Raw genomic sequence first — 16,535 nt, forward strand, 5'->3', positions numbered from 1 at the left:
CATAAAGTTATGCCTTGAATATCTACTATGCATCAACCAGCTCTGTGCATTTTACATGCATTCTCTCGTGAATCCTCACAATACACACATGGACTGGAGTACTGTAAGCTCCATCCCATAAACAACAACTCTCCAAGCAGTTCTACTGCATCATGCTTCATCCAATTGACTTTGACTATCTATCCTTTCACTCAAGCATTGTTCTTCCTTGAAAGGAGTCACCAGGCTTCTACAGTGGGAGTTCTTCATTTCAACTCCAGTACATTTTACTGACCGCACTTCTGTTGTTGTTGTTGTCACTCAGTCGTGTCTGACTCTTTGCAACCCCATGGACTACAGCACACCTGGCCTACAGGCTTCCCTGGCCTTCACTGTCTCCCAGAGTTTGCTCAAACTCAGGTCCATTGAGTTGGTGATGCCATCCAACCATCTCATCTTCTGTCATCCCCTTCTCCTCCTGCCTTCAATCTTTCCCAGCATCAGAGTCTTTTCCAATGAGTCAGCTCTTTGCATCAGGTGGGCAAAGTATTGGAGCTTCAGCTTCAACATCAGTCCTTCCAATGAATATTCAGGGTTGATTTCCTTTAGGATGGACTGGTTGGATCTCCTTGCAGTCCTAGGGACTCTCAAGAGTCTTCTCCAGCACCACAATTTGAAAGCATCAATTTTCAGTGCTCAGCCTTCTTTATGGTCCAACTGTCACATAACTACTGGAAAAACCATAGCTTTGACTATAAGGACCTTGGTCGGCAAGTGATGTCTCTGCTTTTTAATACTCTGTCTAGGTTTGCCAAAGCTTTTCTTCCAAGGAGCAAGCATCTTTTAATTTCATGGTTGCAGTCAGCATCTGCAGTGATTTTGGAGTCCAAGAAAATAAAGTCTGTCACTGTTTCCTAATATTGACCAGGTAGGGGTGAGTTAAAACTCTGCCCATCTCACTTTAAAACTCCTTTATTTGCATTGTTTCCTGCTTGCAGCTAGAGCAGAAGACTTTTGAATTTTGTAAAGGTTTAATTGCAAGAAGATGCCATTGCTGCAAGCACAGAGCCAACTTCTGTCATGCATTTTTCACGCAGCCTCAAGGGTCGGAGTGCAGAAAAGTTTCCCCTCTATGTGAAAGTCAATGGGCCTCATGGAGCCCTGCTCCCAGCAGCCTCTTCACACAAGAATATTAATTTAATTAATTTTATAATGGCAGATTTTACAACTGACCTCTATGGAGCCTAGAGGTGCCTCTTCTGAATCTCAGCAACCTAGAAAAGGTAAAAAGACATTAATTCCACCACCTGTGAATTCTAGTGAATTATTAAAGATAGAAGCTTGAGAGATAGAGGCCCCACTGGGGAAGGTGGGGAATTTATTCCAAAACCCTACATGTGTTCTAAGTCACTTTAGTTGAGTCTGACTCTTTGCAACCCTGTGGACTGTAGCCCTCCTGGCTCCTCTGTCCATGGGATTTTCCAGCCAAGAATACTCGAGTGGTTTGCCATTTCCTCCTTCAGGGGATCTTCTCAACCCAGGAATCAAACCCACATATCTTATGTCTCCTGCATTGGCAAACAGGTTATTTACCACTAGTGCCACCTGAGAAGCCTGGAAACCCTACACGTGGTAGGAAAAAAACCACAAAAGACCCAGGTTCAAACTTTAGCGATGCTTCTTGCTAGCTCTGTGTTTTTAGCCAGTTGCTTAGCTTCTCTGAGCCTCAGTTATCCCATCTGTGAAGTGAGAATAGCATCACCAACCTTGTTGACACACTATGAGGATTAAATGGGATGAGAAAATAACCTGGAATACAAATATGTGGTAATTGGTGTTTGCTTCCCACAGGTTTCATATTCCTCAGGTTTTTTTTTTTCTTTTTCTTCTTTTCTCATCTTTAGAATAAGGGATTTGGACTCTGTACACCTCTAGTGAAATTCCAGATTTTACTGGTCTGGAAAATGCCTGGTAACTCATCATTTGCTCAGGAATGGAAGCCTAAAGGCATGAGTGCAGGAAGCCTGCTTTCTCCCTGACCCCTCTGTCTTCTAGAGATCTCAGAGTTGTCTGTTTCCTCTTCTCCACCCAAATCAAGCAAAGAGATTTCTTAGTCAAGCAGACATTTTCCAAGGAACTCTTCCATGTCCATCTCAAAGCAAAGGTCATCTCAGACTACCACATATGAAAGAATTAGAAAGAAAATTGAGTCAGATAATGTAGCACAGTTAACTCTAAATGCAGAAAATCTTGGATTGGGGGAAATCAACAAGTACTGAAACAATCCTGAAGGCTTCCGAGAGGAAGAAAACATGGGATTATGTAGAAAAGGAAACTAATTAATTAATCATTTTCTTATACCTACTATATACCAGGGACTGCTCTAGACATAAAGGATGTGGTGATGAAAACACTGAAGTTCCTGATCTCACGAAGAAGGAGCTTACATTCAGGTGGAAAACAGAAGGAAAAAAAGATGTACACAATAATGGATAAGAAATCATTTCATGTAGATAAGATCATAAACTAGCATGGTGCACCAACCGATTAGTGTGGCGAATGACATTAGACTGGAAAGGATACTTTTCATGAAACTCAGTGACCAGAAGGAGCATCCCTGCAAAAACCTGAAGAAGAGTATCCCAGAATAGAGAGCAGCACGTTCCAAAATCCTGAGGCAGCAAGCTGGCCAGACCTGTTCAAAGCACTGAATGTGTGGCCAGAGCAGGGAAGGGAGGGAAAAGCAGAGATGTACAAGGAAATACAGAAGTCTGGGATTCCATGGAGAAAGAGGCATTAGAAGATGCTTGACTTCTGAGCTTCCTGCTGCTGCTAATTCCCTGGGCCCTTTAGAACCTTCCCATAATGACCCTCACCAAAGGATTAAATCAATACACTGGATCCAGAGCACAAAGAAGGTCAAAGAAGTAATGCCTGCCTTGCATAATCTTACAAACTAGATGAGAAACCCACTTTTAAGAAAGAGGAGAAAATGTAGCTGCAGAAAATAGCAGATACTGTAACCCTCTCTGGGTTCCCTGGTGGCTCAGCAGTAAAGAATCCGCCTATCAAATCGGGAGACTTAAGAGACTCCAGTTCGATCCTTGGGTTGGAAAGATCCCCTAGAGAAGGAAATAGCAACCCACTCCAGTATTCTTGCCTGGGAAATCCCATGGACAGAGGAGACTAGCAGGCTACAGTCCTTGGGGTTGCAAGAGTCAGACATGACTTAGCACCTAAACTACCACCATAAACCCCTCTATGTCTGATACGTTATGAAAGACTGGAAAACAACTGCCCATCAATTAACTCATATAAATGTAACAGCCATCCTGGGAGGTGAGTGGTCTGTTTCACTGTTTCTCTATTTTGCAGTTAAAGAAAGATGGGAGGTGATCTGATTGGTCCAAAGTCAGGTGTCAGACTCAGGACATGAACCCAGATCTCTTCAGCGCCCCATGCTAAACGCTGAGCAAACCAGACGTACAGCACAAAGGTTTAGTGGATGGAAAGATCAGCCTTAGACAGAACAGGTGGAAGGTGGCTTTTAAGCTGAGGTTCAGCTAGACATTTACTGAGCAACTGCCATTGGCCAGGTACCCCACTAAGAGCCTTCAGCTCTAGATCAATGAATTCCATCTTGCCAACAGTTCTGGATGCAGAACACTCTGATGTTCTCATCTTAGAGTGAGAAAACCCTCAGCTGGCACATCATAAGTGGAGTCTAGACTTAACTCCTCCTCTCTGTCTCTCCTTGCTTTTATGAGAATAAAAGATGGGCTTTCTCTCAGAACCCATGGATGGTTTCCCTGGGCTGATTAATGTGAGGACACAGCCACTTCCTTCTGGCTCTAGAAAAAGATTCACAAGAAGTGGCCCCCATCATGATGGCTCTGATCCCCTGAAAAGACAAGCTGCTCAAAGTGTGAAAGTGAAAGTGTTGTTGCTCCATCATGTCCGACTCTTTGTGGCCCCATGGACTGTAGCCCGCCAGGTTCCTCTGTCTATGGGATTCTCCAGACAAGAATACTGGAGTGGGTTGCTATCCCCTTCTCCAGTGGATCTTCCTGACTCAGGGATTGAACTTGGGTCTCCTGCACTGCAGGCAGATTCTTTACCATCTGAGCCACCAGGGAAGCTAAGCTGCACCCCTGTCTCCTCCCTGTTTGTTCTGCCAAAGGGGAAAAGCAGGGGCCTCGCTTTTTGCAACCTCAGCCAGAAGCACCTCTCCAAAAAAACCATTCAGACTCATCAAAGGCAAAGACAGAAGACAGGCTGCATCCAACGCCTCCTTCTGTTTGTTGGTTTGCTGTAAAGTAAAACAGCTGCTAGGGAATGACAGGACTTATTGAAATAAATTCCAACATTTATAATCAATTACACAGCCCTGTCTGAAACCGCTGCTTGATTTAAGAACAATTTCAACAGCCGCTGAAGAGGCCGGTTTTCATCTTCCTTGAATTCCTTCCCTTCAGAGTTTTCTCCCATCTTTCCTGGTCTCTCAGTAAAAACAAAAATGATCCCTCGGGAAGGGTATGATTTTTTTTTATTCCCTTCTTCTGCTTCTTTTTTAAATGTTTCCCCAAACCCAGCAGATCACGTCGCTGCTGTTTGACCTTCAAGAACGCAGTCGAACGGTTGCATTTGTGCCAAGGGCCTTTCCTGACAGAAGGGCTTAAAATAAAGCCTTTAGGTTTTTTCTCAGCACAAGCTCCTTGTCATCTCCGCCGAGAGGCTTAGCGGGCAGCGTAAGGACAGGCGTCTGAGCGGGAAGCAGTCCCTGGCCAGGCTCTGTGGCCCTTGCCCTCTAGTCCTTCAGCTGCAGACTTGAAATGCCCGTTCACTTATTTAATTTAGTTTTTAAAAAATTTTTTTTCTTTGATGTGGACCATTTTTAAGATCTGTATTGAGTTTGTTACAGTGTTGCTTCTGTTTTATGTTTTGATTTATTTGGGGGGAGGAGGGCCACGAGGCATGTGGGATCTCAGCTCCCCAACCAGGAATCAAACCCATACATTGCCCTGCATTGGAAGACGAAGTCTTAACCACTGGACCGCCAGCAGAGACCCTATTTTATTTTATATTTCATTTTATTTTATCAAGGAAGGAACACTTCACATGAGATCTACCCTCTTAAGACAGTTTTAAATGCATAATACAGGACTGTTGACTCTGGATGCAATACTGTATAGCAGATCTTCAGCGCTTACTCCCCTTGTGTAATTAAAGCTTTATGCCCATTGATTGGGCTTCCCCGATGGCTCAGCAGATAAAGATCCGCCTGCAGTGCAGGGGACACAGGAGACACGGATTCGATCCCTGGGTCAGGAAGATCCCCTGGAGGAGGGCATGCAACCCAGTCCAGTGTTCTTGCCTGGAGAATCCCATGGCCCAAGGAGCCTTGGGGACTACAGTCCAAAGGGTTGCCAAGAGTGGGACACGACTGATCGACTGAGCATGCATGCACTGTGCCTGCTGATTTGTAAATCGCCACTCCCCATTTTCTCCTCCACCATCCCCTGGCAACCATCCTTCCTCTCTTGACTCTCTAATTTTGACTATTTTGGATTCCTCATGTAAGTGGAATCATGCAGTATTTGCCCTTCTGTGACTGGCTTATTTCACCTAACATAATGTCCTCAGAGTTCAACTGCATTGTCACAAATGTCAGGATTTACTCCCTTTTCAAGGCTGGATACTATTCCATTTTGTCTGCTGACCGCGTTTCTTTTACCCATCCACCCATCAGTGGACATTCAAGTTGTTTCTAGACACTTAGCACCATATCTGGCATGCTCTGGAGGTCACAACTCCCAGGAGGGACCCAAATTTTCTGGGTGAGAACTCTTGCTAAATCCTATAAGCATAAACTCTGTGGACAGAGGGGGGCATTGTTAAGAAAAATCTTGATGGCTTCCTTTAAATAATCTAATTAAAGAAATCCAAGTCAATGGGACACAATGATCATAGAAATGAACACTGATCGGGTGTCTATTGAGTCCCAAGCACTGCAACATGCAAATTACATAGTTTATCTCATTACACAATGTGGTCTGTGCCGCCGTCCCCACCCCCCACCCCCATCACCCTGTTACTTCCCTCGAGTCACTAAATCCTACCCCTGTGAGATATTTTTCTTTCAGTTCCCTGGACTCTCCAAACCTATTCCCACCTCAGATTCCTTACCTACCTGGATCTCTCTTTCTGGAACTTTCCATCCCGTGAAAATCTTTGCTGACATCCCATCTCTTGCTCTTTCTCACACCTTTGATTTCAACATAAATTATCTGAGTGGACTTTCAGCACCACTTTCTATGACAATTTAAGCCTAGTAATGTAGTGTTAGTTGCTCAGTCGTGTCCAACCCTTTGCAGTCCCATGGACTGTAGCCCACCAGGCTCCTCTGTCCATGGGATTCTCCAGGCAAGAATACTGGAGTGGGTTGCCATGCCCTTCTCCAGGGGATCTTCCCGACCCAGCGTTTGAACCCGGGTCTCCTTCATTAGCAGGCAAACTCTTTACCATCTGAGCCACCAGGGAAGCCCATGAAACGTTCAGGAACACTTTAAAGCCCTACCTTTTAGCACTCTCTGCCGTCATTGTGGTTCATCTCTTTATTTACAATACGATACACTTCTGCAGTGTTTGTTGTTGTGGTTGCTGTGTGTCGTGTGTGTATTTTTTGTTTGCCTGCTCTTTTGGTCCATGTGTATGTTTCCTGTCCTCCCCCACTACATGAATAGGCAAATCCAGAGAAGGGATTTTATTTGCTGTCTTCAGACTTCCTGGGTTCAAATCCTGCCTCTTCATACCCTAAATGCATGACCTTGAGTTCCCTATTCTAGAAAAAGGCAATAGTAATAGAATCCGCCTCCTGTGCATGTGCTAAGTCGCTTCAGTCATGTCCAACTCTTTGTGACCCCATGGACTGTAAACCCCAAGGCTTCTCTGTCCACAGAATTCTCCAGACAAGAATACTGGAGTGGGTTTCTGTGCTCTCCTTCGGGGATCTTCTCAACCCAAGGATCGAACCCGTGTCTCCTGCAGCTCCTTCATTGCAGTCATATTCTTTAAAACTGAAGCCACTGGGGAGACCCACCTACCTCCTGGGCCTGTGTAAAGATTAAATGACTTCTCAGTCAGAAACTTGGTACAGAGGAAGCGTTTTATAAGTGTTTGTCTTGACTGTTTCTTCCTTTATGGCTGTTTCTCCTTACCTCCAGCTCCTGGCGTGGTACCAGGGATAAAGTAGTCATTCAGTAAATGCCCGTCGGATGAATTCTGTTCTTTGCACATTTTATCTGCACTGGAAATTGCAGTAAAGTGGAACTTTCTTAATTGGCATCAATGGAGGTGGTAGAAAATGACCAATGCAAACTAATAGAATCACAGAATAATTGCCTCTTAGGGAATCGGCTTCAATGAATAGATAAGAATGACCTGCAATTCCCTGGCTTTTCTCCTTTTGTATGGAAAAAAGTGAATCCCAGGTGCTTCGGAATAATTTGTTCTCTTAAATAGTGTAAACATCTCCAGGACCATCTGTGTGCATTATTGATTTCCTCATTTAGGCCATTCTTTTAAGACATGCACAAGAACCTCGAGCTGAAAAACCTTCAATTCCTGAAGTAAAGGTATCTGAGTGAACGCTGCCTTCTTTTACCCTTTCTGGGCCTGCCTTAACCAGCCACACTGACCACGTTTAGAAGGTGGCTTTGTGGTCCATCAAAGGACATAGAGAACAGACCTATGGGCGTAGGCAGTGAGGGGAGGAGGAAGGAGAGGGTGGGATGAATGGAGAGAGTAGCGTGGAAACAGATGCGCAACCATGTGTAAAATAGATCCCCAGTGGGAATTTTCTGTGTGATTCAGGGAACTCAGAGTGGGGCTCTGTAACCACCTAGAGGGTGGGAAGGGGTGGGAGGTGGGAGGGAGTTTCAGGAGGGAGGGGACACATGTACACCTACGGGTGATTCATGTTGCTGTATGGAAGAAACCAGAACAGTATTGTAATGCAATTATCCTTCAATTAAAAATAAATATTAAAAAAAAAGAAAGAAAGATGCTTTCTTACCTGGACGTTGAAACTGACAAGGAGGTGACAGTCCCTCACAGATGATGGTTCTGGTCTCTGATGCCTGGCCATAAATCTAGTCTTCCCTATTGACCAGCTGTATAATCTTGGAAAAATTACTGAATCCCTGCCTGCCTCAGTTTTCTCATCTATAAAATGGAGCTAATCATGGTTTCTACCTTATAGGGTAAGTATAAGCTAATACATGGCAAGTGTCAAGCACAATGTCTATGCTTATACTAAGCATTCAATCTATGCCAGCAGTTATTATGCCTAAAACAAATAAACATATTACTAATACATAAACCAGTGGATAAAAATAGAAGTCATTGAAAAAGGTCCAGCCTCACTTCTGACTTATTCTCACTTATTAGACAAGTGTCTATGAGCAAGTTATGTAATACTGATCATTCATTTGATTCGACATTATATGATCATTCATTCGATGATAGAGTAATACCTATTGGGAAAGGTCATCAGGAGAATTAAACAGCATAGGTACCAGTGCTGACTAAGATGCATGAAATGGGAGCTCTGCCCATTAGGAATATATGAACTTATGTGAAGTTTACAGATTACTTTAAACTTCAGTCATTTTACAAAGGAACCCCCCCTCCCCAAACAAGTGATATAAACACTGAAGGACAGTGTACACACATAATAGGACCTGGTGAACATCGACAGAGAGCAGAGCAGATGCCTAAATGCAGGAGCAAGCTTTTTGCCTCCTTTTGCCGCAGAGATAGACTAGGAGGAAGCTGGCCTTTTGGAAACTGACAAGGATGACACAGACGCTGAAAAGTGTGAGGAATCCTTGTATGTGTGCTCAGTCGTATCTGACTCTTTGCAACCCCATGGACTGAAGCCTGCCAGGCTCCTCTGTCCATGGAATTTCCCAGGCAGGAATACTGAAACGGGTTGCCATTTCTTTCTCCAGGGAATCTTCCGCACCCAGGAATAGAACCTGCGTCTCCTGCATTACAGGCAGATTCTTTACCACTCAGCCACCAGGGAAGCCCAGAGGGATCCCGGCAGCTGCTAAGTCGCTTGAGTCATGTCCGACTCCTTGCGACCCCATGGACAATAATCCACCAGGCTCCTCTGTCCATGAGATTCTCCAGGCAAGAATACTGGAGTGGGTTGCCATTTCCTTCTCCAGAGGATCTTCCCAACCCAGAGATTAAACCCACGTCTCTTACATTTCCTGTATTGGCAGGCAGGTTCTTTATCAGTAGCGCCTCCTGGGAAGTCCATGGAATACTTCAGTTCAGTCACTCAGTCATATCCGACTCTTTGCAACCCCATGAATCACAGCACGCCAGGGCTCCCTGTCCATCACCAACTCCTGGAGTTTACTCAAACTCATGTCCATCGAGTCGGTGATGCCATCCAGCCATCTCATCCTCTGTCGTCCCCTTCTCCTCCTGCCCCCAATCCCTCCCAGCATCAGGGTCTTTTCCAATGAGTCAACTCTTTGCATGAGGTGGCCAACCAAATAATATTGTTTAGCAGGAGCACCAAGGCTGGGATGGGTGGGAGAAAAAACTGCCAAAGAAGATAAAGGGAAGTGTTTCTAAGAATTGGTTGGGGAAGCCACCACAATGTTTATGGAAAACAACAATTCTTATCCTCAGTTTTCAAGGGAGGAGGCTGAGGTGCAGACATACTAAGGACCCATATGGGCCACCCTTATAGCAAAGGCCTGGATCTAAGTCAGTCTACTTCCATTCTGGTGTTGCAGCCACACTGCCTTTCTTCTGCCCCTTACTCTTTCCACAGGACCTTTGCATGTATGGTCTCCACCCCTTGGATATGCCTCCTCATTTCCCCTCACATCCTTCAATTAACTAAACCCTGTCAACTCTAGCCACTTCTTCAAGGATCTGAGCCCCCAGCCAAGTCAAATCCCTCTCTTACACATCCTGCTGGTGACTGCAGCCATGAAATTAAAAGATACTTGCTCCTTGTAAGAAATGCTATGACAAACTTTAACAGCAGGTTTAAAAGCAGTACATCACTTTGCCAGCAAACATGAGTTTGCTATACAGGAAAAAAGCTAGGGTTTTCCCAGTAGTCATGTGAGAGTTGGACCATAGAAAAGGTTGAACGCCAAAGAACTGATGCTTTCAAACTGTGGTGCTGGAGAAGACTCTTGAGAGTCCCTTGGACAGCAAGGAGATCAAACCATTCATTCCTAAAGGACATCAACCCTGAATAGTCATTGCAAGGACTGATGCTGAAGCTCCAATGCTTTGGCCACTGGATGCAAAGAGCTGACTCACTGGAAAAGACCTTGATGCTGGGGAAGATTAAGGGCAGGAGGGGAAGGGGGCAACAGAGGATGAGATGGTTGGATGGCATCACCGAGTCAATGGACATGAGTTTGAGCAATCTCTGGGAGATAATGAAGGCCAGGGAAGCCTGGTGTGCTGCAGTCCATGGGGTTGCAGAGAGTCGGACATGATTTAGTGACTGAATGGCAGCAACACATCCTGAAAGCCACAGTCCTTGTACTAGAGTTCTTGTCACAGTTGCAATTTTTTATTTATCTGCGTGATTATCTGATGGATGTGTGTCTCCCACCAGGCAGTAGTCTCTTGAAGGTTGGGACCCCGCTAGTTCTCAGCATGCCTGGCCCATAAAATGCATTCGATAAATGTGTATGAAATGAACAAACAGAGGAATGAATGAATGAGTGATTACAATACCTGTGCAGATGATTAGGAGAAAGAAATCAGAAACCAAGACACTGAACCCCCCGTCGAGATCTTTGCCAGTGCTCAGCATTTATGCTGGGGTGCTGGGGGTTGTTTCCTGGAACTCTGGGGGTTCATGCTGGGCCATGCTGGGGGCAGAAAGGAAATGTGTCTGACAGCTTCCTCCCCTGGGAAAAAGGGCTGGTGGGGTGGAGGGTAGGGGGAGAGAGGAGTCACAAACAATTTCTGCTTTAATTAGAGCTCTGTCGGCTTCAGTTAGCCTGGGTGTTTGTTCCCCTGTGTGTGTCAGGGAATTTGGAATGACCCCAAGCTTGTGAAATAATTAGTACAATAGTGCCGATCTAACCATTTTCTGAAAAGAGTAATTTACTCCCAGTGTAGCCTCCCGGCAGAGCCACTCATTAATCAAACCAGGTTGCGTACATCAAAGTGGGTCCCCCTTTCCACCGCGGCATCCATCATCCAGGCGTTAGAAGCCACAGAAGCCTGAGCCGATATACAGCCTTTGCTGGGCTAAATCCACCTCCTGTTGTCACGGACTGCCCGGAGTGCGGACAGCGCAACAGCCGACTCTGAGGTGGGAGGGCAGGGCCCCCTCCCCTCTGGGTTGTGGAAACCGCCCCCTGTTTGGGGCCCAACTCCCAGGACGGTTTTCAGCATGTATCACCTCCTTGACCATCAGGAACAAAGACCTCACCTTAGCTCTACTGATCACTCTTTATCACGTTCCCTCTTCTGCCTGTGTCTCCACGGGTGGTATTTTTCATGCATCTGAAAGAAAGGGGCTTCCCTGGTGGCTCAGACAATAAGGAATCTGCCCACAACGCAGGAGGCCCCGGGCTCAATCCCTCGGTGGGGAAGATCCCATGGAGAAGGGAATGGGTACACAGGTGATCTTGCTTATTTACTCTTTATTTTCTGTCTCTGTCCCTAGAGTATATAAACATCAAGAGAAAAAGAGCCTTGTCATCTGCACCACTTCAACCCCTGAGCATTAGCACGGAGCTTGGCACACAGAAAACATTTAACAAATCGTTTCTGAATAAGAGACTGAGTGACTTCGCAGGTTTCTCAGCGCTTTTAGCTAAAGGTGACTCTTCATCCCTACAGTACATTACCTGAAATTCTATTGGCCCTCCTAACATCCTCTCATGTAACAGACATATTTGTTTACATTTCTCAGTTTCTCTATTGAATTGTTAGTTGCTTGTGTGAGTCATCTGCTGCTGTGTAACAAGTGAGTTCTAAACTAAAAGGCTTTAAACCATAGACATTTGCTATCTCAGTGTGAGTCAGGCATCTGGGTGTGGCTTAAATGGATACTTTGATTCACAGTCTCTCATTAAGCTGCAATCAATGTCATGGCCAGGACTGAGGTCTCATCCGAAGGTTCTTCTGTGGACAGATCTGCTTCTAAACTCAGTGGGTATCATTGTTCCTCAAGGACTATTGGACTGAGGATCATAGTTCCTTACTTCAATAAAGCATGCAAACTGAAAAAGCAATAGAAAGAGTCTTACAGCAAGAGAGGAGACAGAATCTCTTGCAACCTAATAACAGAAATGACATCCCTCCACATTAACACAACCTGTTGGTTAAAAGCAAGTTACTCAAGGGGAGAGTATTACACAAAGTCAGGACTACCAGGTTGCCAGGAAGTGAGGATGGTTGGGGGTCATCCTAGAGTTTGCCTATCATGAAATAAGAAAGAAACGGGTACACATATAACCACTCCTTTCTGTTTGGCATATCTCCCAATGGGAAATTATCCAAGCGCCTCTCAAGAGAGGAATATTGTTTCAGTTGCTAAATCATATCTGACTCTTAGTGGCCCCATGGACTGAAGCACCCCTGACTCCTCTTCGCATCACGATCTCCCAGAGTTTGCTCAAATTCATGTCCACTGAGTCGGTGATGCTATCTAACCATCTTATTGTCTGCTACCCTCTTCTCCTTTTGCCTTCAATCTTTCCCAGCATCAGGGTCTTTTTCAGTGAATCAGCTCTTTGCCTCAGGTGGCCAAGGTATTGGAGCTTCAGCTTCAACATCAGTCCTTCCAATGAATAATCAGGGTTGATTTTCCTTAGGATTAAGTTATTTGATCTCCTTGCTGTCCAAGGGACTCTCAAGAGTCTTCTCCAGCACCACAATTCAAATAGAGAAATAGTTGAAAGTAAATTATAGAACTTCAATTATAAGAGAATGTTGTTCATTGAGGAGTGAAAAGCAGGTAATAACTGGAAAGTGCACACTAATCCAAATTATGTAAACATACAAAAGTAAGACAAAGATAAATTAATGGTGAGGTGTTTCCAATCCAAGCAAAACATTACCAAAATTTTTTTTCTGAGAATGTTTATCAGCATGTTAGAAATGAAAACATTGGTGGTTTCAGCCAGGAGATATTCCAGTCCCTTTCCTTGGTTGAAAACACCTCATATTAAGTTTATTTGATGCCTCCACCTTCCATCTTACTCTCAGCCCAATTGGGATTTAAAACACATTCAGCGTTAGTCTGTTTTTGCTGTTTAACCAGGAAAAATAAAAAAGGAGATTCTAAATTATATAGACTCACTTTCATGTGAGATCATTTCTATTTGGTTCCTGAATGGATGGGTATTTTTTCTTGTTGTTGGACTCTAGCTTGTTCCAAGAATCCATTTAACTTTGTCCTCCTGTGTCCTCTCCCTTGGCTTCCACTGTCCTTTCATAGCCGGGTGTCTGATGACCATAATCGTGACTTATTTCTTCCTCTTATCTCCCTGCAGTCTAGTTCAGAATTTGGCACAATGTGATGAAACAAATTGGAACCTGCCCGATTTCAGCCCTGTTGTAACTTCAGCCTGTGAGGTTTTAGCTCCATTTTCCATAACCAAGTTAGAACTTAAGTTTACAGTGTTATCTGGCTCAACTACTTAGTAGGAGCTTTCCATGTGTTTTTTAAATTTTTTTTTAAATTAAATGAGGATGCTGTACAATCTGTCTCAAGGGGGAAAGGGAAGAAGTTACCAAAATTATTAATTGCCTCTTGTATACAGTCCTTCTTATCATTATTTATATTCTTTCTTTCACTTCATCCTCACAGAGTCCCAATGATATAAGTATTAAAATACCCCACTCTACAGATACGAAAAGGTAAAATTCTGAGTGATTAAGCAACCTGCCCAAGTATTCTTTCCTAGGAAATCGCATGGACAGAAGAGACTGGCAGGCTACAGTCCTGGGGTCAAAAAGCATCAAGACATGACTGAGCAACTAACACTTTTCACTTTTTCACTGCTGGTAGACACAGCAGGGCGGCTGGTAACCCTCAGCTGGTGCTTCATCCACCGTGTTGACCAATTTGCTGAATGTTTCAAGCTTGTCTGTCAGCAGGTTTGATTCTACACTATGGAGTCAGTTTTGTTTAAAAAAGATGAGTCCCAATGAAGAAATAAATGAGGACCATCCAAATGAGAACAAGCAAAGACTATTTATCCAGAGCTTGCTACAACAAAGGAGTCAGCCACCATCATTTATGTTTGGCAGAGACTCCAAGGCAGGCAAGAGACTGGGGATGCTTTACAATGGGAAAAAAAAAGAAGGTTTTTGGCAGGGAGGCTTTTGGCATGGGGACGTGGAGGGAGGCTAACAAGAAGCAGGCATCCTTGTGATTGCCTGCTTGCATGCTCAGTGGCTCAGTCATGTCCGACTCTTTGTGACCCCATGGACTGTGATCTGCCAGACTCTTCTGTCCATGGAGTTCTGCAGGTAAGAATACTGAAGTGGGTTTCCATTTCCTCCTCCAGGAGATTTTCCCAACCCAGGGATCCAACCCCAGTCTCCTGCACTGGTAGGTAGATTCTTTACCACGGAGCCATCAGGGAAGCCCCTCTTCTGTGATTGGTTATGGGCAAATATTTTCTCTCTCCAGTTTGTCCTAAATAGGAAGTGGAATAAAAGTTAGGGAGGCCATCAGTTATTGATCAAGTATCAGCCATTTGGGGCCAGTTTCTACAATCATTTGACTTCCTAGGCTGGTTGCTGAGGCTTTCCAGGTGGCATTAACGGTAAAGAACCCGCCTGCCAATGCTGGAGACTTAAGAGACTCGAGTTTGATCCCTGGGTTGGGAAGATTCCCTGGAGAAGGGCATGGGAACCCACTCCAGTATTCTTGCCTGGAGAATCCCATGGGTAGAGGAGCCTGGTGGGCTACAGTCCACAGAATCACAAAGAGTCAGACACGACTGAAGGGACTCAGCAAGCACACTGGCTGCTTGCTGCGGGTTGCAGATGCAAGTTCTATTTTTACTCGTGATCTGGCCATTATCTCTTTGTATATTCAACGTCTCATCAAAGAGATGTCCGCGGGCTTTGCAATTAGTTCTCTTCTTTTCCTTGTAAATTTCCCAAGCCTCGTGGGGTTACTTTCTATTGGAAGGGAGTTTGGTATTCTGGATAAAAACCCAGCCTGAGAGTCAGAAGACTCTGGTTCATGTTTGGGAATCTTCCACTGATTTGTGGGATGTCTTTGGGCAGGTTTCTTTACCTGGATGGCTTCAACTATACTTTGAGGATCTCATCTGTAAGTACATTGGGGTATATAGTCTTTGCATCAATCATCTACAAGGGCCAGCATTAGCTGACACTGCAGACTCCAACTGGATAAGCTTTAACAAAGAAGGGGCAGGGTTTATGAAAACCAGTAAAGCATGCTCCAGTTGCCTGGGGATAGTTGCAGAAGGAGATGTTACAAAGTTTAAGCCACAGGAGCAAATGAGGGAGGGTGTGAAAGTGTTGTCTGATAGGAGCTGTGGACTTCAGTAAGGGGACGGAACCAACCCACCATATCCAACAGGAAGAGAATTGAGGAATACATACCCCAAGCTTGCCTGCCTGCTCAGTCGCTCAGTCTCATCCAACTCTTTTGACCCATGGACTGTAGTTGCCAGTTTCCTCTGTCCATGGGATTGTCCAGTCAAGGCTACTGAAGGGGGCTGTCATTTCCTCCTCCAGCAGATCTTCCCAACCCAAGGGTTGAATCCATGTCTCTTACATCTCCTGCATTGGCAGCCGGGCTCTTAACCACTAGAGCCCTCTGAGTTTACTCTCCTCTAAACCTCAACTCTCTCCTGCCATTTCCTCCCATCAGGCAAGCCCAGTTAGAAGCTAGAAAGCAAGACAGCCAGTTCATATAATCCCTAGAGATCAACCCCCCAGCTCCTGAAGTAGAATGGAGAATAGAAATAAATGGGGAAAAAAAATAAAAAAAAAAAAAAAGAAGAAATGGGTACGTAGTTGGGAGGGGCTGGAATATAACCATTCACCAACTCAGGGGTTCATCTTGTACTAACATTATTAAAGAACTTTGTTCAGAAAGAAGTGAACAATGACTTTCAAAGTGCTCTCACTGTCATCTTCTCATTCTTAGAACTTGATAATAGGAGACACTGTTCTTTATTAAAAGAGTATAATGAAGTCACCACAGCTTTCCCAAACCTGACACAGTGACAACAAAACTGACCATTTATTGCTTATATTATAGAAGCACATGGCATACATGCTTTCATTTGACCATCACAATAAGCCAATGCGAGAGGGATGGTTGCTACTCCCATTTTACAAATCAGGAAACTAAGTCTTAGTGAGGTTGAGGAGCTCACTCTAGATCATAACATCCAGGCAAGGGTGCTGCCTGGTACCTAGAAGACACTCAGAAATACTAAGGGACCAGGGCAGAGAACTGAATCTGGTGTTTCAACTCCAGCACCCAAGATCATAACCAT

This window comes from Muntiacus reevesi, chromosome 2, assembly GCF_963930625.1.
Source record: "Muntiacus reevesi chromosome 2, mMunRee1.1, whole genome shotgun sequence".
Taxonomy (NCBI): domain Eukaryota; kingdom Metazoa; phylum Chordata; class Mammalia; order Artiodactyla; family Cervidae; genus Muntiacus; species Muntiacus reevesi.